Source organism: Drosophila simulans, chromosome 3R (assembly GCF_016746395.2).
Source record: "Drosophila simulans strain w501 chromosome 3R, Prin_Dsim_3.1, whole genome shotgun sequence".
Classification (NCBI taxonomy): Eukaryota; Metazoa; Arthropoda; class Insecta; order Diptera; family Drosophilidae; genus Drosophila; species Drosophila simulans.
Window position 1 is genome coordinate 6,694,606 of NC_052523.2, and position 25,340 is coordinate 6,719,945.

General features: G+C 40.5%; 1 protein-coding gene across 19 annotated transcripts in view; it reads right to left on the reverse strand.

The window, feature by feature from the left end:
- LOC6727447 (dystrophin) overlaps window positions 1–25,340 on the reverse strand; it is a 136,888-nt gene that overhangs the window by 43,110 nt on the left and 68,438 nt on the right. The gene's annotated exons all lie outside the window — the stretch shown is intronic.

Here is a 25,340-nt window from a genome sequence, read left to right on the forward strand (position 1 = left end):
GAGCAGCAAGTGATGGATTTAAGGGGTACAAATGGGGGACTGGGGGATCACGATCGCGACACATGGACCAAAGCCGATTAAATCAATTAAAATGAGAAAATGCCGACGGGAAAATGGGGAAAAGCGACAGCAAAGCGGCAGTTTCCAGCACGAGTGAACGCAGTTCCTGGTCATTATGGCGTCCCCGATGCGCCACGCCCCCTTTCGCCATAGCAGACCAAGCCCCCACACCTCAGGCAGCCCCAACTAATGCCGCTAATTTGCGCGACGAAAGACCACAATTTCCTGCATGAGCAGATAGCTCTCTTTTATCGGGCTTACCTCTTTAATGGCGGCAGTCTGTTATTTAGATGTCCTTTCCTCAAATGAGCATGTTGGACTAATTAGGCATTAGGGTCAATGTTAAGTAAAGCAAAAGAATTGGGCTCGTAATTATGTATAACTATTCAAACTTGAAAGTTATATATATGATATATATTTGATTCGGATGCTTTAAGCACGGTATTAGCAGCTATTCCGCCACTTAACCTACTGCCTCCACTTGCTTTATTAATGGCAAATAAAAACGCGCCCATTTTCGGTGCTCATGAGCGTGGAGGATGTTAAAAAAAAATGGGGGCTTTCTGGCCACGACCATTAGCCACGGCAAAAGGCTTCGTAGCTGCGGGCCAACAAATGCAGCTTATGGCTTTTATACGCCAGCAGCTATAAATACACGTATGCGAGCTTACTACTATGCTATGTACTCGTCCTGTGTGGGAGTGCTTTGCTGCCTGCCTTTCCGACGCGCTTTTGTTGGCTCATTTTTCACATTTCCGCTGCTTGTCCTTGCTAAGTCACGACATGGCCAGAACTAATACATCTACAAGAGCTTACGTGTGTGCCGCTATACGCTATACGCGTTCGTATATATGCACTGGCAGTGACTGCATTTTGCAGTTTAAAGCGCCAATTAAGTAAATGCCATGCTCGGCTTGACCTGACCAAAAGCTCTTGGAAAGGAAGAAGGGGTAAGATATGGCTGGTTAAAAATGCACGCCCACTTCCTGCAGCTGAATGGCAGCTCTAACTAAGCTTCGCCATGGTTTCTCCACATAATTATGCCTTAGATGGGTTAATTTATGGCAGCAGCCATAAAACTGTGTTGAGTGGGCTTAAAGAGCCGGGAACTGCTGTTTGGGCCATTTAAGTAAACCGCATAATTCCCCCAAAGGTCTTTAATCAAAATCGGAATTTTCACTAAGGCTGCTGCGGAAATTCATTTGATTGAGCCACTCGAGACACTTTCCAACATAATTTTCGCCATATAAATTCATAAGGATATTATGCGCATCATTTCCTTGGCCCAATACGGCAGAAAAAATGTCTGCATGAATTTGAAAGCACTTTTTTTTTTTTGAAATAAGCAAAAATACCTACGGGTGTTGTTTGCCTTATTTCTCTTTTATTTTTTGGTGGCTGTGTTTTGATTGTTTGCGGAGCAGGGAAAAGCGAGACAGGCCATGTGAATAAAATAAAAATGCGTTTATAAGACGCCTCATAAATATATTAGAGGCACATAATAAACACATCACCAAGTGATGTCGGCCCACCCAGTGACGAATGTACGTCCTGGCCGGGCCAAGACCCCTCATCCCTGGAAAAAATACAGCCGCTGGGGGAGAACCTGTCAAGTGGTGCTCACAAGGGGCGTTCAAGCATTACTGACAGCCATAACCCAGCTCCCAGCTCCCATTTCCCATTCCCCATTTCCAAAACAAAATGACAGAAAATTTAAACAGGTCCCATCATCATCCTCATCCAGCTGCTGCTGTTGAAACTGCCATTGTAGCATTTTACATATTTTAGTCGGGCCGTGTTAACATCCGTGTAAATCCTTTATGACCAAACTCTGAGCCGTCAGCACCGAGCTGGAGTTACTGGATGTCAAAGTTGGGGAACTGGAATTCGATTTGGCTATATCAGGCTGTTTGCCTGCACCCCACGTTGCTTATTTATTCGATTATGTTTATTCCTTGTTATATCATCTTGAGCGATGTGTCAGAACAAATGTTCTATAAACATTTCTTTTGCCAGTTAAGGGGGAATTCGGAATACGATGAGAAAAAAGGGGTGGGGTGGAAAGGAAACTCTGTTTCCGGGTCAACTGGAAAACGTAAAATGGGAAAATGATGGATTTAAGAGAATGTTGATGAGGGATTAATTTAAGCCTTTTTATGCGGAAAGTGGTATTTAAAGCTGGTAAGCTTGTTTGATAAATTGAATAAACTTATTTATGGTTGATATATCAGGTGGAAAGTTTGGAATGCCACAAAAAATGATACTTATAGGGCTGGAGGGACTTCTGTATGTGTACTATATACGTTTTCTTTATATGTTTGTTAACTTTATTGAAATAGAGAAATAGTATAGTTTCATGTGTGTTATTTATCATATGCTGAAGATTTTCAAAAGATTTTGTCATGAATGGCTCATAAGTTTCTTTGAAGAAGTTTTGCGACCGCTCTGTTTAAACTCGAAAATATTTTTTACCATTTCCTTTCACTTATCCCCTTCAAAACTTTGCTTTTGCTTACTTTTGCAAGTTTCATCCAAATATGACTAAGTTTTTGAGATGCTTAGAGGAGCCAAACAAACAAGAAAGTTCGAATCGACGCAGGCACACCCACTATATTTAAAAACATTTGTGTTACATGGCGTTTAAAGATACAAAAATATAAGTAACTCTTGAGTAAGAGGCTATTGCATTATTCAATAAGTTGTATTCGCATATATTTACATGAATGATAGATAGCCAACAATTTATTTCTAAACATTATATACCCCTACATTTTTACGACTGCCGAGCAAAACAACTAAAGCTTGAGCCATCAGATGCAGACTGCAAAATCTGAAATCAGAAATGCATAAAGCCAAAGGCAACGATCAAGAAGAGAGGGGAGTTGTAACGAGCAGCTGGAATATGAGCTCCAATTTATCCGCATGCAATATTAACTTGGCTGCACTTGGCTTTGACTTATCTGCAGAGTTTACGCTGCACTGAGCAAATAGACAGGACTCGGGACCCAGGACATACATCTCTACACACACACACACACATGCGATTGTGTATAATCAGGTAACAAACCAGGTTAGCAAGCGGCGGTTTCCAGAGACTCCTGGCCAAAAAGATTGAAGGGGAAATCGATATGGCGACGCTTTTCCACCCAACTGTCCCCCCAAAAGCTGCTGACAGCAAACGCCAAAAGGATTCGGGGAAAAAAGAACAAAAACCACACTAAACCGAAACCGAAGTTAAATGCTCTGGCTTTCCCTGGCTGCATGGCTATCTCGTCTCGACCAAACTTCTGTGGCTGTGGCTGCTGCCAGTGGTAGTACGATATTATTAGACACCACCATATGCGGACCCGGGTGGGCTTTGAGGCCAAGCCATCCACTAGCCACCCTGCTCCAAAGCCGAATCCTTTTGTGTCAGCTTTAATTCACTTCTGGACGCAGAGAGGCTGCCGAATTTACCTCTACCTTGCCATTTTTTTATCCTCCCCTGCGCTTATAATCCTTTATGTCTGTTCCTGGACTCTGTAGGCGGCTCAAGTTTACGGCTTGGGGGTTTGCTGCTTCAGGTTTTCGCTCAGCTCCGTAGGTTTTTCCCCTTTCCCCGACAATTTCCTCGTTTTTTAGGTTTTTTTTTGTTTTTTTGGTGACCTGTGATACGTTTATTGTTTCTGCTTCTCGTCCGGCTCATTGCGGCTGTTTCTTTTTATGTCAGCCTTTGTATTTCGTATGCAAAGCATCTTTTTCAGCTCGTTATGCGCTTGGGGATCTGCTGCCTCAACTGTCATCCTTTCGGGTTTTTTATATCAAAACGGAGTGGCACTAAAATGTGTCAGCTTAAATCAACTTTCAGAATGTTTTGCAAACATTTTTCAATAAAATTAATCCAATAGTTTGCGTTTGCCATATTGCTCATAAGTTCTGCTTCGCATTTCACACCTGTTCTTCTAGCCTGGTGAAGCTCATTCTCCGTTTAAGAGTTTTCTTTGTCATTGTTTTTTATTGTGTAGCTTTCATTTGGATCTTATTTCCATCTCGGTCACAGTCTCAGTGCGTGTCAGACTGTTAAGCTGCCTCAACAATTGCCCCGCTACTTGGTCGTGCTCACCTGCCTCCATCTACATATTGTTACTCCTGTTTTTCTGCCCTTCTAGGCGGAAAAAAAATATAACAGCGACACAAAAACCTTTTGCCATTATTTCGTGAGCATTGCACGTACACTCGGCCACCTTTTTGTCCTGTGGGTTGCAGGTGGGCGCTGTTTTCCACTGTTTTCCCACTGCCTCCAGACTTGCCACGCCCCCTTCACTGGCTATTAACCCAAATCCCCCGAGTGGCAGTTGTTGTGTGTGAGCTTCGTTGACTTTAGCGGAAAGTTCAACGTTCAGTCATAAATAAAAAACACAAATTCTTGTGCCATTTTCTGGTCTTTTTTGAAAATGCATATTAATCATACGCCACGTTTGCCCACCCGCATTTCAATTGGCCGCAGATGACTTTTTTCTCTATGCTGTTTCCTTTTAGTCGCGCACATTTTTCACTCCTATTAATTAAATTAAAATAGTTGCTGCAAATCCCACAATTTATGTTAGCAATTCATTAAGTGCCCGAAATAAATATGAGAATGCAGGAGAGTATGTAAATTAAACGTCGGTGAAAACATATTTTAATTAAGAAATAGTTGGCGAGCATGAAATATGCTTTTTTCAACTGCGCTATTATTTATGACCCAAAAATATTGAACGCTTTAAATGAAATGCATTTTATGACACAATAAAATGCAAAAGAGTTAAGCAAATAACAACATTTGATATTAGACTTTTTTTAAGCGAAAATGTACATAAAGCTTTAGCAAAAATAAGTGTTTTTATACAATTTGTTTAAAAGCATACATTTTGCTTTGATTATATGATAAATATTATTTTTCACTTTTTAAGGATTTTCACAATATGTTGTTTATCCTTTGGCCTCCACTTTCATTTTATAATAGTAGGTCATCTGGTCAGCACTAAATATATATATATTTGTACAAAGCTGAATACATGTTTAGGTTACATGATTTTTCCTTTAATTTTACACCTTGTGCAAACACGTTTTTAAACTTTTATAGCACGTTTTATCCCTTGAAAATACTTTATCCACATTCTTGGCTCCCAAATAATTTTCCAGCTTTCTCCTGAATTTGCCACTGTGACAAAGTAAGCCTTCGAGTTTCGCCACGCCCTTCAAAGCCTTCAAACTTGCAGCCTTGGCAAACAATGCAAATTCACTGCGATTTAGATGTGCAAATATGTAAATTTGAATTTTATAGAGAGCAGGGACTTCGCGGACGCCGAAAACGGAACTCTGTTTGCCAACGAAATTTGCTCGCCACGTTAACGAATATTTAGCAGGGCTAACAAAGGGCTCCACAGTTGGCACATTGGCCAAGTTGGCAACGCTCAGCAAGCTGGAATTTGCCGCAGCATGAGGCAAAAAGAAACTGCATATGTAGCGAAATCAACAGAAATGGAGAAATGGAGGCACAGACATCCTGGCCAAATGGAATGACATTTGCATTGAGCATTTGAAGTGTCTAAATTTGGTACCAGCAATTGCAGGTCTTCTGTTTTAGTTTGGTTTTTTTGCATTGCAAACGAGCAGCTGAAAAAATGTTCATTAAAATTCATAAAGAAAGGCAAAGTAAATGCAAAGAACTCGCGAAAAACAAATGCAAGGCAGGAAGGAAAATAAATTGAAATAAAATTTACGTAAATAAAATTTCTGCGGCGGCGCTATAATTGCGCAACTGTGGCGCATCCTTCTCATCCTTGCCGCGATAATAAAATTCCGCAAGACATGACTTTGCCCAAAATAAAAAATCGCAAGCCCAGCAAAGCGACAAAAACAAAAAACAAGCAGAAATAATTGAGAAATTTTTGCTGTGGGCGTTGGGCCAAATGTGCAAATTGCTCTGCATATCCATACATTTGGCTCGAGGTTGTGAGTGAGTGTTTTATTCTGGGGCAAACATTCCACATATGCGAGTATCTGCTCGTAATCCTCGGCATATTAGGATTTAATGAATGTTATCCTGCGACTTTGGCCAAAGTCTTCGAATTTAAACATGCCAAGGACTTCAAAATGCGCACAGACCATAAAGAGGAATTCAATTGTAAAAAACAATTATTTAAGTATCTGAAAAGCTTGTATCATAATAACTTAAAGCAAAGGGATACAAAATAGGCACACAGTTGATATGTTCGCGTTTATTTTTAAAATAATAAAACAAATGTATTTATATTCTAAACTTTTCATTTGATATGTCAATAAAATTCTTGCGAATACTTGGAAATTTCAAATTAAATGCTTTACCACATTATAAAACATTTTTTCTGAATCGCCAATTAAAACCGACTTCCCTGTGCCAAGCTCAGCCCCAATACAGTGTGTTTAACCCCACTTGAACTCAAATTTGGGCTATCTGGTGTCACTGTAGAGCCCCCAAAAAGTAAGCTCCAAAAACTGCACAGACAGCAAGTTTAATTTGTTTATTAAAACTTAAACGAGCTTTGTGTGCTCGTCGGCCTGAATGGGGTGGTGGAAATGGGGTGGCAATGTGGGCCAAAGGGACCTGAGTTGAAAGAGTTGGAACTGGAGGAGGTTCGTCTCCAGTTAGTTGGCCTGGTAAGCTCATCATCAGCTGAGCGATGAAATGGCGACGACGACGACGACACTTTTTAAACTACTTTAACTTGGCTGTTCGGAGTCTGATTCGCTTATTCAGACATTTTCCTCCGGCACAGCTAACCCCTTGAGCACTCGTTCTTGCCCTGATTTGACCTATGTAAACTGAAACTCATATGGTGTCTGCTGTTTAAGCAGTTTGTCTGCGTTTTTTTTCGCTCTCAGCAACGTGAAAGTTTGCACACGATGACGAAATCTGTTGGGGACTTTTCAAATTAGTCGTAATAAATAATTATGCATATCACATGCACATTTTGTTTGCGGAGAGGGGGATCCCCTGCTGGCAAATTGCAGTTTGTATTTGCTGGAACTTCTTCTGTAAGCAGGCGAAACTTTTTGCGGCTGGGTAAATTATCTGAGTCGGACAAATGAGGCTGAGAAAACAGAAGTTGGTAATAAGGAAGAAGGTATAAGCCCACAAAAATGGAAACAAATGAAGAAAACTCTCGTTACGTGTACTAGTACATTTAATACTGATCGCAATAAAAGGGCAAGAAAATAGAAATAATCCCGAGTAACAATGCAGTTATAAGCTATATTAAACATTTCCCTTTTCAATGATACCAGCTAACGAAGGATGTAAACGTTTGCGGAATGATGGAAACCCACTTAAATGGCCAAAAGCCAAGGGATCACAGAGCAAACGGAGCAGGAAAGTAGCCAGAATTGACCACATTTTAACTGGCTTCGTGATGAAGATGATGGCAAAGTCACGTAGTGGCAACAGTGAGTGCCACATTAAGTAGCATGCAAACAGCAGCTGCAGCAGCAGGAAGCCAAGGAAGGGACAATAACAGATATTGAAAGCTGGCCCAGGACACAGGACACAGGACACGGACAGGAGACAGATGAAGGAGACGGGAGGAAAAGTGAACAGAGTACTTAACCCAAGGGAAAGCCGAATGCAACTAGTTGGAGTCCGTGTATCGGAGTCACTCACTTAGTTTGTCCCTCTATTTGACCAGAAGGAAATAAAAAGGCAAATGCAAAACGCAACAAAACAAAGCAACCGAAAACATTTCAATTTTCCTGACGACTGCCAGACCAAATAATAAAAATCAACTATGGCCAAGTGAGCAAATTGGCCAAATGAAAACGATGTAATGAACTAAAGTGCATGAGCCAATGAAGGAAAAGGTCCGGGGTAAAAGCCAAAAGGAAACACCAATCGATGCATACTCAATAGAGAAATAAAAAAGGAAACCAGTGGAGAAGGAGGTGGATTTTCAGGACTGGCAGCTTGTTCCAAGGATGTGAGATGGTTACACAGTGAATCCGATAGGTGGAGATGAAGAGAGCAACGTTCTATTTGCTAAATGGGTTGTAACCTGTCAACGTATCAGGATCAAGGGATTGCGAACAGGAATCTTAATTGAGGATCTTCAAAAGTTAATTTATGCAAAAAAAAAAATGTTGTATTTAAAGGCAACTGTTTTTGCTCGGTTATAATTAAAACCAGATTCGCTTTGTGTTTAAACCTGTCAGTTGCATAAAGTAAAACCAACTGCTAGCCATTAATAAAAAGCACTGAACATTTGGTTTAAATTTCAATTAAAAACTAAAGAATTAATGCATATAAGCACCGCTCACATGGAGGTCAGGTCAGGTCATTAGCCATGCCCGGCGGACCTTGTTCGCGGAATTATTTTTGTGTCAATTAAATGCCATAACAATATTTTCATAGCACACTTTCGGCGGTCAGTTATCAAATATGTACGGCACATTAAACTCTCGTTAATTTGTTTTTATAGCGCCAGAAACTCATTTATACGTTTGCGGATTTGCATATGGCAATATAATTTATTAATTACCCGCATGCAATTACGATTTTGCGCACAATTAATTTGAATTCTTTGTTCTCAATTGTTTTTCCCTGCCCTTTTTTATTTAGACACGCTTCCGGCGAATAAAACTCCTGTTGAGCTGACCATGTGTGTGTTTTGTAATTTGCTCTTACAATTTATAACTTTTTATTTTATTTTTCATTTAAATATATTTACGCTGCTTCACATAATCGTTTTTCCCCATTTTTTAGTTGTATTTTTTTCTGCCTCTTTGTTCGCTCCCAAAGCTGCATTCGCTTTGCATAACTAATTAAAGTTTGTTGGCGCTTTTCATGCGCCATTTCTCAGTTTTGCGTGGAGCGGGATAAAGGAAAAGCCAGCCAGAAATTATTATGACATGGAAAAGGCGTTAGCCCTACTCAACGCCACGCCCACCCACAGGGTTTTCCAAAGTTGAAAAACAAAGACAGAGGAAGTAAAATGGGAGAGATACTGACTGACATTAATTAGAAGCTACTGCTGCCAGCTATATAGGTATATAGGTTGCCATTATGTTCTTGCACTTTCTCCACTAACTGCAGCTGAGGCTGTCCAATCATTGCAACGAGATATTTTTAGAGTCTTAAATTGACTTCTTGAAATTCAAATACTAGCAAAATTGAAGATAAAAGGCATAGAGTACAAGTAAATAAAAGAATAGTGTATAATTTAAAATAAATTACACGTTTAAAGGAATAAGAAACCATTATCGAACCCTACTTTATTAAAACAAAAGCATAAAAACAACCAACAGCTCATATTCAATATTAGCAGGCAACTTTATTCACCCAATTATAGGAAAAAGTTCACCTGACTATCCTGCAAATGACCTCAGCGGGCGCACATAGAAAAAATGAGAAAACTTTCAACAAATTATCAACGTACAGCAAATGGAACTTTCCGCTGGAGCAACTTTTTGTGAAAAACACACACGACACAGACACCCCTGTGTACTTATGTACATACACACTTTTGGGACTGCCACACGTGAGTGCAATTATGTAATACAAATAGGTAATGAAAGTTTCACACAACTCCAACCCACTTTCCACTTTCATTTAAAAAAAAAAGAAGGAGAAGGGTTCTGGTCAAGCGTACAAAACAGTTAACAAAAAATGCCTGCAAGGGCTTAGTAATTAAATTTATTGAAATAAATTGTCGCTGGTTGGCCCCGAAGAGCGACTTAACTTTTAATGAAATGGGTGCATAATGAAACTGACTAAATAATGGCAGGGGGGACTTAAAACCAGGAGGAGCAAAAGGGAGCCAGCCAAGGCAGCGGAAAATCCCCATCTCGGGGAAAAACAGCACGAAAAATTCCGCATTTTTTAATGCGTTATGAACGCGGGCAAACAATTCTAATGTAAACTCGGTGGCGGGGGTGTTTTCTCACCCCCTCTATAAGCATGGTATTTTCACCCCCTTTGGCAGCAATGCCATTGCAGTGTTGTTGCTTTACCTAATGGCGTTGAAGCAAAAACGGAATGCACCCAGCACCAGCCATGTTGCCACTTCCCACTGAACGCGAGCATAAATGGAATAAAATAATAGAAAAAATTGAAAAAATATGTTATTGTAGCTGGCATTTGGTGTCAAGAGCGAGAAAGGGGTAGGATAAAAAAGCAAAAGTGTTGAGCAAAGTGACGACAATGGCTCGACAAATATTTTAACAAAGATTCAGTTTTGCTTGTTCTCTAAGCCTAATGGGTGCGATTTAAAATTCAAAACAATTCATTTCATTTAGATTAGTTATATATAAAAAGGAATGTAGCACGTTTAAAGCATCAACATACCACAAAAATACAAATTAAAAAGCCCAGAATTCAGCTCTCCTCTAATATAATGAAAATAAATCAGTGACAAAATGCGTACCTCTGTCAACTTTTTGGCCCAAGTAAATATACAAGTATAAAAAGTAGCACACTTCCGAAAAGTAAACAATAAACTGGAAAGGCAATAACACCAAACAAAGCCCACACACAGACAGTCAGTCCATAAAAAATAAGCGAAAAAGAGGCCCATGAACGGGCATATACGCACATTAATAAAGTTGGTAACTTGCGGTTAACTTTACCCGTGAGTGTGCTTAAGCATTATAAACAAGCGAACTGGCTACTGGGCTGAGAAACATTTCCGACAGGCACCGCAAAAAGTATGCAACACGCACCGAGGCAATAAACCAAATTCAACCGCACGAGGAACGCTGGCGGTATAGAAAAGTTTCCGCAGCAAATTGCAAACTGATTTAAAATTAAGCAGAATTATTTGGCACAAACCTGAGAAAAAGAGGGAGAGACTCTACCGAACACACGTAGCACAAATGAGCGTCATCAATCAAGTAAAAGTTGGAGGAGGAAAACCCAGATGGCTCAGCCAGGGATAAAGGATAAGCAGCTAAGTTAATTCCAAGGAGGCGGAAGTGTAATGGCGTGCTCCTGATTCCATACTGATTTCCCATTTCGGGCCAGAGGGGAAAAAATGTCTCAGATGGAATAACTTCCCCCAATAAGTGTAAGACTTTTCCACAGCCGCACAAATCGAGCAATCAATTATGTTAATAAAAAACAATAAACAAATTGCGAAAATGGCCAGACTTCCTTTGATTCTATGTGGCCTACTTGCTGTTTTCGGCATCGAAGGCAAAATTTATATTTCTCTGGTTTCCACTAAGCGATAAAGTTGCTTTCCCCAAGTGGTGGTGTGGCTTCGTTTTTTGCTCCACAAAACATAAGCAACGAACACAAATCTAAGAAAAACTTTAGTCCCCTTCTAGTTTGTCAACTGCATCTCTGCCGGATCCTCCCACCCGACCAATTCCCCCAGGACTCCAGCAGCTGCTCCAACTGACTATTTATATCGCAATTGCCTGTCTACTTGTCCTGCCACTTTGCTCTTTTCTCTCCACGGCTAATAAGAGTTTTTGCCTCTCCTCTTGGCTGATAACTTTTCTCGGCATCGTGGCCAAGTTTAGTTTATTTATTTGAAAATGATTTTAGCCAGAGAGAGAGAGACAGAGAGAGGGAGAACCGCAGGTACTTGAAGTTTAATCACTTACATTTCCCCACGCTATCATCAACAGCAGAAAACAACAATAACCGTTTTCGAGGCTTTCAAGTTGACGGTAAGCGTCATCAGCTGAGAGTGGAAACTTTGCTCATTTCCTAGATTTTTAAGCCCTCTCAAAATTTGTTCAACAGTCAATTACCAATTTAACCAAGGAATGGATAATTGTAAAATTTTAAGCACACTTGTGGGATAAGTTAGAATGCTTCGGTTAAGAGTAAATCATTTTAAATCAATTAGTAGGAATTACCTTAATTTAAAATATATAAAGAATTGTGAGACGCCTTCCATTTTTCCCCATTAAGAGATTAAATTAGTTTGGCCTAGACTATTCAAAATCAGAACGAGTAACTTGGGGAACATCCATTAACTTTTTCCGTGAAGCAGCACCCGTCTATTTATTCTTAGCCAACACTTTGTGCCTGAAATCTTGTCACCGCCCTAACGCGCATTTAAGTGGGCTAGTTACTCGCTTAACCGCCAGGGAAGAGTGTCTGAAATCAAAGTTAAGCTTGTGCCAGATGAAGTCGACAAGACCACGAGCTTAATGTGATGCGGTTAGGGAAAGGTCGCTGGGATTTGCCACACCAAAGCCTTGACAAACTTTCTGACTTCTTTTTAGACGCCACTACTTTTCCAGCGCCACGAAAAGCGGATCAAATCGAGGTATGCCTAGCTAAGATATATACATACACTCCGCAATGCTAAGTCAAAAATCTAGTTGGCAAATACTTTTGGGGGGACATGTGCGTTGTGGGGGATAATCCGGCCAAAAGCAGACTGCGAAGCATACGCGACAATCAACATGCCAACATGTGTTGTGCCTGCTCGCACACTCCCTCCTTTTGCGAGAATTATGCTTATAAGTTATAACTTTTACTACATCTAGTGAAGAGCGCTCCGCCCAGAATCTTGAGACCCGGGGCGCTTCATTATTTGCACAATAGTTTTGTGAAATAAATTTCACCAACTCGCTGTTTATTGTTATGCAGCGAGTCTGTAGCTGGCTCATAACGTGTTATTGTCGCTGTTAACAACATGTTGTATCTGCAAGATACTTTCTGCGCGTCTGTCTGCGTGTTGCGTGATTCTCCCCGCTCATTCATTTTTGTGCTTTGGGTAATTTGTCATTGTTGGCAGCAGATACATGGTGTATCTGTGTGTGGATTGCTGGATTTCTACCCCAATTGTCTGTCGTGTGTAAGATTTGGTCCAACACCTCTCGACTCAAGCCGCCCTTCGTCTTCATAATTTATGTGTCTTGCACTCGTCGCCCTATTTAATCGCCTTTAAATATGATTTAGTGTCGTGAAATGCGTAAGCAGTTGAAACCTCTGAATTATTGCCGAGTGCTGGCTATAAGAAGTCGCACCATATAGTTTATAGTCAAAGTTTTTATGGACCACAGTCCATTACGAAAGTTGGGTAAATGTTTTACAGCTGTGGCATCTCCAAACAGTTGGGTTTTGGGTCCCGTAAGCCCAGAGATAAACATATAATTTTCATTATTCCACGTTGCAATTAGAAAATTAAGGCATATACTCGTATGTATGAAAAAACATAACACATATTGTAAGATGAGAATAACCTATTTTAAATCACATACAATATAGTAACTCAATCACAACCCGTTAAAGCCATGATCTCTCTGCCCAGACTTAAAATTTGTGATATTGCCTTGACCTCTGTTTAAATATTTACAAAAATTGTTTTGCCAATTTCTATAGGATTTGCAAAACGTTTTTGGGGCATTGGAGCCACAGAGCAGCTGTCATTTTGGGTATTGATTTTCGCCGAGAAAACCTGTCGAAATAAATAAATGTGCAACACATATAACTAAATCAAGTCGACAGCCAGAAGCCGGAAAGGGAAAACTACCAGTAAAGTTTGCTCAACAACAACTTGGCCGGGAATTTATCAAGTGGAGTGGGTGGACGGGGGGTTGGTGGAGTGGGTTGTATCTATTGTGTGGCATTTACAAGCAATTGAAGTGTGGCAAGCATCATGTAAGAGAGATAATGTTGTTGTGTCCTTGCCAGAATAGTTTCCTCTTTCGGTAGCAAGAACAGAGAACGAAGAACCCTTTTTCGCCAGCCAGCACAAAACAGTTGGAAAAGGTCTTCAGAGTGATAAGAGATAAAATGGCAAATGTGGGGTGTGTGTGTGTTAGCAAATTTGTTGCCGTTCTGAAAATTCTTTAAATATTAAAATCTTGATTAAGTTAAATGCGCATTTGGGTCCCACACAAACTGATGCTCTCAGCCAGGCCGAAAAGACAACCGCATGGAAATCTCTTCTGGCTCAGAGACCACACATTTTTCCTTGCCAAGTCTTCTCCGGCTGGCTTGTGCAGTAAAGTTTAACAATTTTACGCACGATTTGGGAGAACTTTGACGCAGCGGAGCTGTTCCTTAGCCAGCCAACATTTTCATAATTGCTTAGCCAACATCAATTTTCATTTGGGGCACGGGGCAGAGAGCCGAATTGAATTACATCTTTGCCCTTTCACACTTGGCGGGAGCCAATAAAAACTTTTGATGCTTCAATTAGCAGCTAGCCAGCCAGCCAGTCAGCCGAGTGAGAAAACAAACAATTATGCCCTAATTGAGCCCACATTTCTCAAGATTCCCATCTAACCCTAAGAGGAGAGTTTTCCTCTTTTCGCTTTTACTCTTATTTAAACCTAAGTTCTTTCTTTTCACTTTCCCTTCGTGGCTTTCCTTCGTTTCGTGTTGTTGGGAAGCCTACTTAAGTTGTCATTTTGATTGCTTTTGAAGCTTTTTTAAGGCCGCACGCTAATTTTTCCGCCCCTCGATTGCCAGTTTTTCCTTTTTTCGCCATTTTGACGCGGCTTCCATCTATCATTTTGTCAGCTCTGTCGCGAGACTAACACAATTTTCATCGTTTTTCCTTGCTGCTTCGCTTATTTGGATTTGCATGTGACATTTCCACCGACAACAAAAGACGTAAAACGAAAAAATTAAAAAAGAGGGAGGCATAAAAAAAGGAAAAATAATAAAATCTGTCTGGCATTGAGGGTTACCAAACGTTGCCTATATTCTGGGATTGAATTATTAAGTGACAGCAAAGAACTGAGCAGCATTTCCACCGCTTTCACTTGCACTTTATTAGATTGACATCCCGAAAAGGCAGAGGACAGAAAAGCCAATGGAATTGGAACCAAATCAGTGCCAACTGGCCAACATTTTTGTGAAACGACATTAAATCCGATTTAAATTCAATTAGTGGATGGCAACTTGTGAATTGAACAGGGAACCTATGTAAAAATGCCAAAAGAGCTTTTAATATTCCTTGACTTCATTTTAAGAAATACTAAAACCTTTAATTAATCATCTAAAAGACTATTTACTTGTTTTGCACCTTATACTATATATATAAATTCAAAAAAATACAAATATTTTCCCAGCTTTCATTTGAAAGATGCCTTTTCCATCTATTTACTTACTGCACTTTGTACGCACATTTGATTAAAATAATACGCTTACCTGCAATGAAAAAGAGAAAACAAAATATTATTCAGAGTTTACACAGTAGCTTGCTTAGGCAAACATGACCATTAAATATTTATCAACAGTCTGTGGTTGCTATTTGCCTCCGGAAAAACTGTAGAGCATTGACCCCCAACGAGCATGAAAAGTTTACTTTTATGAAATTGAAGCTTGTTGAAGTTGTTCGCTTATGACAAGGACTTTGATTACCAATCGAGAATTTTGTCTTACAACTAAAACAACCAAAAAAAAAAAGAAAAAAGAAGAAAAGAATGAAAAGCAGCACGTCATGTTCAGGAAATTAACTGAACGGGGAAATGGAGAGCGCAGAACATATGGTCTTTGGGCTTCTTCTAGGTCAGGCTGCGGGCTCAAATTTCATTTCCAGCACTTCCTCTTTGCAATTCTCATCAGCTAAAAAATATATATATTTTTGCGTTTTATATATATATATCAAAGAATCTCTGCTGTTGTGCTCCTATTATTTTCGTTAGCTGGGGGCGCAATTGCAGAAACCGAGAGCCCAAAACAAAGAACCCGCCCACCGCCAAGAGGTGCGACAAAAGTAAGGTAACAAAAGTGATGGCAGAAATGGGCATGCGGCAAATGAGATTTTTAGGTCAACAGAGTCCAACCAGAGCGGCAACCGCCTGAGCTGAACTGCCATATGAACCGCGCCGGCAGGCTCTGCCTTTGGTTTAGTGTGTCACTTTCCGCTCGACTTTCCACTTTCCACTCATTTTTCCCCCGCTTTTCATACAGGGTACTTGCAGCGCGACGGACAGTCTTAGTTTAATGAGTAATACAGTTTCCCTATAAGGTTTTCTTAATCATAATGGATATATCAAATATAAAAAAAAAAATATTGGGTTAAAGTAATCCATTAATTATCAATCAATCAAGATATTCTCATAGCAAAAAAGTTCCTCCAATCTATTAAATTTAAGAAAGGTAAATGAGGATAAGCAACCATGCAAGTTCGAAAAAATTAAGTAATCAGTATCCTATAGTCAGCGTATTCAAAAAGTCCTTTTTCCCCACTCTTCCCAGTTGCTCTCCTATGGATGAACGCTTTGATGGTGTGCGAGACGGCTGTAACCCACTGAAGCTTTATAGGCTAAATAAATACCGCAGGGGGCGGTGCTGGGCGGTGGGCGGTGGTGGTTTATATGAGTGAGCCACTGACATCACACTTTTGTGTTGGATGCTCACGGGCTGGCAGCCGTGGCCTCTTCGTGCGTGCTGCTTTAATGGAGCCAAAGTGTACAGATTTTGTTGCCGCAATCTGTGCGTGGCCACTGCCTCAGTGTGGGTGGTATGTGGGTCTGTATGGGTGTGCGCTGTATAGGTGTACGACTTTATAGGTGTGGCGTACCTGGGCGAAAGTGCATTGCATACTTATAGGTACTTATGCGGCACATTAAGCGGCTGACCTGAATTTTCGGTCGCCTGCTAATGATTTTTGGGCAAACCGAAGAAAATGGAAGCCGTAGCACTGCTTTCGAAAGTGGAAAATGTGAAGGGGATATTTCAAGTAGACAAAATGTGGGCCACAAAATGTGCAGTTTTGGGTTTAATGCGCAAACATCGTCTTGATGAAAGCAGGTCGACAAAGAATTGAAAAGATTTAAAGGATGAAAACAGGAAGTCGAGAGGTTGTAAACAAAACTCTAAGGTAAACTCAATCAAATAAAACGAATATATTTTAGTGGCGGTATAAGCCATGTTTATTAAATCATAATAATTTTCAAAACTATTCATCACTTTAATTGCTCTGAATATAATTAAAATGCAATAATTCAGTGCGGAGTGTTATTTTTAAATTATCACCATGCCGCAATCCACTCTCAGCCACTGAATAATTGGAAGAGACTCTTTGACCCCATTTCACAGCTATTAATATTAATAGATGCCGACACTACAGAGAAATCGCAGCAGCAGCCAAAGGTTGGCATTCCCATCTCGTTTCGACATACTGCTGCCACCATACGATGATACCATGTGGCACATCATTACGAGGAGCGGTTCGCTGGCAATCAGGAGGGAACTCGTTGTATCCTAACTATGCTAATTCCAACTCGCATAACAAACTCGTATGCAGCACTCAAATCACTGACGAGTCTTGTTAGCAGAATCCGCAGACAGTTAACTACGTACGTCGGCCAGAAGGAATCATCCGGGTATTACGAGGGGGAACCTGTTCGCTCCTCGTTCATATTTCCCATGTTGCATGTTGTTGGCAATGGAACAACGATGAAAATTCCCTCTTTTACAATTTCTTTTTTTTTCTATCAGCTTGCCTTGAGTCCCCGCCCCCCACTTACACCTCGCCGTTGTGAAAAACTCATGTTTCTCGGTGTACAACACTGCGTATGTGTAATATAACCATGTGTTAGCTGGCCATAATGAATGGAAGCTGGCTGGCAACTCATTACTGGCCAGCTGCCTGTGAACAGGGACCAGTACGGACTTTTTGGCAAATGTTCAGAAAGTCTCGTACAAGTGCAACATTTTTCGTAGGATTTTTTTCAAGGAGCATATACCAGCACATTGGCATTAAATTTTAAAGGTTGTTTGCCATATATCAAAAGTGGGTTAGGGACTCGTGTTCTGTTCTGTCTGTGGTACAGATCTACACAAAATAAACAAATTAGTTGACTCAACCCGACCCACATGCCATCATCAACTTTCAACTGATTAGCTACCCTAGTTCGGTGGAACAAAAAACGAAGCCACAAAAAGCAAAGGCCATAAATAATTGCAACTAATTTTGGGACAAGTTTTTCGCACAACTGTCACAGATGTAAGCCAGCTGAAGAGGGGCGCCGGAAAAGCGTGCTACGGAAAAACTAATAATGCCAATGACACACTGACATGTCCCGCACTCACACATACAACACACACACACCATCACTACCATGCTGAGCGCACACATGACACATAATCACATAAAAGTAATGAACTCTACACATAAAGCGGTTGCCTGACTGACTGAGCTTTGCTCCGAGAGCTGAAAGGGTCCTTCATCTCATAATGGTGCCACTAAAAGTCTGTGTTCTCTCTCCCTCTCTCTCTCTGTTCGTGTCGCTGCTGCTGTCTCTTTCGCTGTCAAGCGGAGCTGAAGCGTAAATGCAACATACAACACACAGCACACAACTTTAATGCTGCAGAAATAGCCAAGGAAATGGCTCGCAAGGCAGAAACATGAACAGGGATCGACCAGAAGGCGTCCCTCAGCCAAGCTGACCAAAAAAAGAAGCCAGGATAGCTGGAATACTAATCTTCGCCAGCACGGACTTTGTCATCTCCTGTTCGGGGCGATGAAAAACTGCTGCGAAAAAATGTCCAAAAAGGAAATGGGGAAAATGAAGCTACGCAGATCACGATAAACGAAGTCACGATACGCTATGAATTTGCAAGGAGAGCGTAGTAGAGGAATGGCATAAATTAAATGAAAACGAATTTCGATTTATGCAAAAGATAGTAAACGCATGTCGCACTAACTGCAGAGGAATGAAAAATGCTTTAATTAAAAACATGTTGAATTGAAACACCCAGAAAATATAGATATCCTAAACACCTGATAAAGTTTTCAAAATTCCAAGCTGTCGTTATAATATACAGTCGAACTTTAAAGTTCACTTCAGAATTCCAAAAACTTTTAAGCCATCAATCACTAAACTATTTCTTAACTGAAATTCCCCACCAAATTCATTAGTACGATAGAGAATGCTAAAAAAATTTCAACAGCTCTGAGCAAGCAACTAAAGCTTTATTAGTATGTATGGTCACATGTCAGTGACGTCGTCATGTTGTGGCTAGCGGTTTCACCTCCTGCTGCTCCACAAGCCCAGTCTCCTGCATCCTGCATCCTGGCAGCCCGTGTCCGTGTCCACATCCTCCGCACTCCACACTCCCCCCTCCCATCACAAAAACCCGCTCCCTCGTGCGCGTCCTTGTGATGTGGCCATGTCATTGCCTCGGCATGCTGATAAAAATTTTTAACAAACTTTGAGTTAACGACAGCACCACTCTACTGAGCATGCATGTGTGTGTGTGCTGGCCGTTATCCTCCATCCTCAGGAGCAGTTTGAAAAATGGCCAAACACTATTAGCTTTCTGTCGGAAAGCAGTAGCAGTAGCAGCCACATACAAAACATAAAAGAGAAAACTTGAAAGCAATACAGCGTCTAAAATATTAGTTGCAACATTTTTCGTGTCATAAAACTTTATTTTGCTGGCAACCAAAGAGCCAGCGAATAAAAAAAAAAAATCGTCATAAATTTCACTCGAGTTGGCGGAATTCCATCAGAAAAATATACATCAAATGCAAAAATAGATTCACCAAGAGCACCGATTTAAATGCAGATTTGTGGTGACGGAAATATGGATGACGTTACTTGACAGGGACCTAAAAAATAATTTGATTCATACGCAAATGAAACCTTGTATAACTATTTTTTTGGCAACAGGGATCCGAATCTCATACTTTGTATGCCAACTCACTGAGATTTCATTTAATCAAACCTTGCCGTTTTCCCTATCACGTCAATGTTTACCTTTAATATCCGTTTGGCAAATCGAATTCCTCTTTTTCCCCATAACAACAACTGAGTATAGACAATAGCAAAAGACTTGGCGAGCTTTTCCTTCTCCTTTTGCCACAGCTCTGTTTTGTTTGTTTCTTTTTCAATTTTCCACACAATCGAGCACGACACAAAGACAATGACAACACATGGAAACTATGTGACAACTATTCCGCAGCTGGCGCCCCTGAAACGAGGAAAACTGGGAGCAGCTAGCCCTCAAATCCAGTTGCCATAAATAAGGGGACTTTTCAACACATTAAACACAATAAATCCCAAAAAAAAAAAATAAACAGAGGCGAAAGCGCGTCTGCTGAAAACAGTTCGTTGACAAATGTCAACACAGATTGACAAAGGAAAATGGGCAGTGGGCGGGGCGATGGGTGGGGCTGCAGCGCTTAGCCTCCAGGAAAATGCATCAAAGCTGCGAGAGTAATTGAGTGACGATTGTTGTTGCTGTCGAAACAAAGCCACAGCACATTCGCCAGCATTAGCGGGGATTGCAATTATCCTTGTGCCTGCACTTTCCACTCCCTGGCAAAAGCCTAAAAGTAGGCACTGAAAATGATTAACAGTCAGGCTTCCATAAAACGAACGTGGCATGCACGTCTGGTTTCAAATTGACAAAGTAAGATTGGTTAAACACAGACTGTTATTTAAAATGCGAATATACTCATTCAAAAATATTGCTTTAAATTATAATAATCATGTAAAGAATTTGTAAGTTAATACTTTTTAAGTAATTTTAAATTACATTTTACTTTAAAATGCTTAAGTAATAAATGTGAAATGTCACTTTAGGCAGGAATTATTGCGGCATTTGTCTCACTTCCTCCACAAACACACTCGACCGCCATTTTGACTTTGATGCAGTGCACTCGGAAAAGTCAAGTTTTTCTTTCTCCCTCTCCTTCTGTTTGCCTTGCTCTCTGCTCCTTTCTTTGCTTCCATTGCCTACTAATAATACTTAAAGTGTCAACATTGCAACGACTTAAAGCGTCCTAAGCCTCGGATCGAAAATGGGATAAAGATAGAATCCTTGTCATCGGCCCCCAAGTGAAAGTTGGCCTTAAGTGAAATTGACATTTAGGCCGTAAATTGCACATCGATGCAAATGGTGCATCCTCTTCTTGCAAGTTTTTCGTTCAATTGAATTCAACTCTTGTCATCAGGCAACCCAATTTTCAGGACATAGTACCGCCCCCTCCCCCTCCGCTTTTCTCCTCACATGTGACTGGCTGGAAAACATGCAAGGAAGCAATTTCTTTTTGCACCCATTTTCCATTTTCTTTTCGTTATTTTCCTTTTGTTCGGCACTGCCATGCACAATTCAATTTGGCAAAAATGTAATCGATGCTAAGATGTGCAACGAAAACAAGTCATGGAAAATATAGGGTTTCATTTTGCTCATGTGAAAGCCGGTGGGTGGATGTGTATTTGCATGCAAAATAGGAGCTTGTTGTTTTTTTTTAGAGAAAATGGATGAAAGGCGGTAACAGAATTAAGTGTCACATAATGTCTTCTTCGCAAGTTTGGTGGATATAATGCGTGCGTTATTTAAAATAAAAGTTTTTCTAAAGAGATATAATATTGTATCATACACAGAACTTTGTTTTAAAATGCATAATATGTGTGCGTTCTTTTATTTTTACCTTCCCTTTAATATGCGCTCCAATATTAATTAATATAACATATTATTGAAGGCATTTTTCCACGAACATTTCGCTCTCAGCACCAGTTTTCCATTTCGGACTTCATTAATTTCCCGGGAACATTTCTCTTAATTATGAGCCAGACACACGCGCACACATCATTAACATCCTGGCATCCAGGAGAGATCGAGTGCCTAAAAGGAATGCCAACGGAATCTTGTTTTTTACCTCCTCGAATTCAATTGCAATCAATCAAAACCGATGCGTTCAATGTTCCCCAGCCGCACACATGCACATTTATTTTTTATATAAAGATATGTGAGCTCCTTTCACCTTTCACCGCAGTTAATGGCGGTTCCATTCAAATACGCAAAATACGCAAGAACGGCAAACGAGTTGCGGTCTTTTGCACTTTTAAAATTGTGGGCGGGCCCCGCTGGCGGGGGCGTGGCAGCGGTAACATTAAAGTAATTGCTTGCAATTTGATTTCATCAACCACACAGGCGAGCCAACGAAGTTACATACAGTAGTATTAAATGGGCAAAATTTGATCTCGAATCCCCATTGTCAGTCGGCTGAATATTCGCATTAATGAAGCTGCCATTCAAACAAACAATATGACGGTCAAAAAAGTGGAAAAATCTGCTGAATTTGAGGCAAGTGCTGGGCCATTCAATGCAAAATTGAGCTGTTGCATATGCTCAAAAAATCGAGTTTGGGGGCGTCTGAACAAATTGCAAAAACGGCGAACGCATTTCGTTTACTGCGAGCAGTTTTTCAGATTTTTTTCGCCACCCCTCCTCTTCCTTTTGTTGTATCAATTTTCCGACGCCATTTGCATAGCACTCGCCCTTACTCCCTTATACGCTCCCATTTCTTTGCAGCAATTTCCATCGCAGCCATGTTAACCCAGTTGCACCTGAAAAACGCCCCCGAAGTTTGTTAGTTTGTTTGCCGGCGATGCTGCTGCTGCCAGAGAAAATATGTCAAAAATCAGCAGGGAAAAAATGGAAAGACAAGGATCTGCCTTCGATTGCCTGCAGCTCTCATAACAAGAAAAGAGACGGAGATAGAGGACGAAGTGTGAGAGGGAGAGGGAAGAGGTGGTAGCTACGCATATGCACTTTGTTGTGTATTGCATATGACGCCCTGTCAGAGGCGCCTGAAAGTATGCAAACAGTCTCGTTTCGTCTCCTGTCGGCTTATATCTCTTCGCTGTGGAAAACAAAGTACTACAAAAAAAAGGGGTAGACAAAAATAAAATTGTTTACTCTATGGCAAACTTTGCCCTGCTCTTCTGATCGTTCATCTTCTCTTTCAATCGAGGATGAAGTTAATCTTAGTAAAACCATTGAACTTATTTGAAAGCCATTTGGAAGAAGGAAATGTGGCAGCAATACGCATTTTTAACTTACATTGTAATTTGTTATGAAAGCATTAAGATTCTGTAAAATATTTGTACCTTGATACTAAGGAAAACGAGCTCTCATTTCAAATTGAATACATTGTATATCTTCAATAAATTATCTTATTTTAGATTAAACTTCATTTTTTTCGTTCAATGAAATTTTCAACTTTTCTCACCTTGCTCGAAATCAATTAAGATAAAATTGGCGAAATTTTTAAAATTTAATTTGCAGTTGTCTCCGGAGACTGAAAAAGTTGATTCAATTTCACTTGATTAAGCCACCCGCTTTTCGGCGGCTCTACGTTGTGGCTGTCTCTCTTGCTCCCTATCTGGCTCTCTCTCTCTCTCTTTCCATCTTCCTTTGACTGCATTTGGTCGTCCCTTTCCGACCGTAAGTAATGAAGTGCTTTAAATATTAAAACCAATTTACGCGACAACATACGCGTGTTATGACGCTTGTTACCGGACTTTTGTTGGCCGCTTTTTTGTTGGCCTTTATTTTTCTTGTTGTTGGGCAACCAAAAAAGGGAAGCAGCTGACATATTTCCAGGAGTCCATGGGTCGGTGGTCCAGTGTCCCTGTCCAGGACCTGTGTCCTGGTAAACTTTTGCAATTAATCAAGATAGGCTGGTCGGCGGAATGAACATCGCCATTTACATGGAACCAACATATGGCTTGCTCGGACTCCCTTTCCCCCTCACACCGGTCTATATCCCTCTCTCTCTCTTCCCCTAGATTGCCACGCCCCTCTCCTGGGAATGTCGTAGGTGTGTGTGTGTGTGTATAAGTGCGTGTTTGTGTGGGCGACAAAGATTAATAATAATAACTGCGACTAGCCCAGCGGTTGGTCAGCAAGTGGCATAATCATGATTTATGACACGCAATTAATAAGCGACATGGTCAAGGGGGCGGCGCGCCGTGCAGTGGGCGTGGCTCTGCGGCAAACACGGCGTTGAGCCTCCAATTGAAAGCTGTTGACAATGGCAATTCCACTATAACTCCAACCCAAACACCACCCACTTTGTAACCTGAGTCCCGGGGATTTTCAGCACTGCACAATTGCAATTATTTTAAGCACGCACTTTGCTGCTTCCTTTTGCGGTTTTTAATCAAATAGTGAAAAAGCACTCTTCCCGCAGGTCAATCAACGTTGAATTGGCAGTAAATCAAAACATTTTTACGAAAATATAAAATATTATTTGATATATAGATATCTGGGCAATGTTTTTTCTTTCACTCGCTAGAAACAACAAATATGTTATTTAAACGATACGGAATTGTTATAAAGTACTTAACCAACTGTAACTGACAATTATTAAAACTGAAAACAAACACCTTTTTGTTTTATTCAATCGACGCTATTCCATGTTGAATCCATACAAATTGGCTTATCGCCAACCATGTTGCGCAGTGTAATTAACCGCAATGTCCGCTATAGTAATTAAAAAGTTATTTTTTGGGTTTTCACGCCTCCGCAAACAGCGCACACACACACACTCACACGGACATACACAGCGCACAACAGACACAAACACAGGCATACAATAAACATTAAAGGCCGCAAAATTGCATTTGTTAATTGCTCGGAGGCTAAAAGTGAATTCCGGGTCCTGGCGCGGCGGCAATCCTTCTGGTCCATAATAATACCAGTAGCCCTGTTGGCCGTCCGCTTTTGTTGTTTGCGGAGCTAATTAAAATAAATGTCATTCGGCCATGCTGTCAATAGTCGAATAACCAAAATGCTTGTGGGTCCTGCGGACGTCGCGTTGATTTTGCACTTCATTTGCTAAACAACGTGGTGGAAATTTCGGAAAAGTGTTTGGCGAAAAAGGGTGGAAAAATGTGGGCTCACTGTTGCAGAAATAATTACTTTGTAATGCAAATTGTAAATTGTGAATTGTTGTGCAGTGGAAATGCAATTACTTCAGTTCAGCGTAATTGTTTGCAATTGCATTATGAGTAGCATACTTTTCGTCAGCACTGTGTGCGTTCATGGATAGCATTAAACTTTTATTGTTTGCGTTTGGTGTTGTTTTGTTGGAAAAATACAAATACTGAGGCAATTGGCTAAATGAAATAAACAGGCCAGCCTCAGGCTGTTTGCCCCAGAAATTGTCTCAAATAAATGGCAATTTATTCCCTTCTGGAATTTTGCAGAGAACACAACATTTGCATTCATTTTTAATTGGCCACTTCATGTTTCAGTTATGCTGGAGGAATATCTTTCGCAAATTGGCAAAAATGAAGTAAACAAATGTTGTTTAGAGCTGTAGAAAATAACGAAATACGGGTTGAATAAATATAAACTTTTGGCTAACTAGAAATTACCAAGTAACCACACGTATACAGATGTTTGCAATAAAAATCGTAACGACAGGACTCAAATACATTATAGTTTACTAATATTATTGAATATAAGTTAAATTTCCAGTTATTATGGATTTAAGACACAATTCGCAGACCTTAAGCGCACTGTACTTGCCACATTTCCAGCTTTGTTTGCCGAAACTCATCAGAAC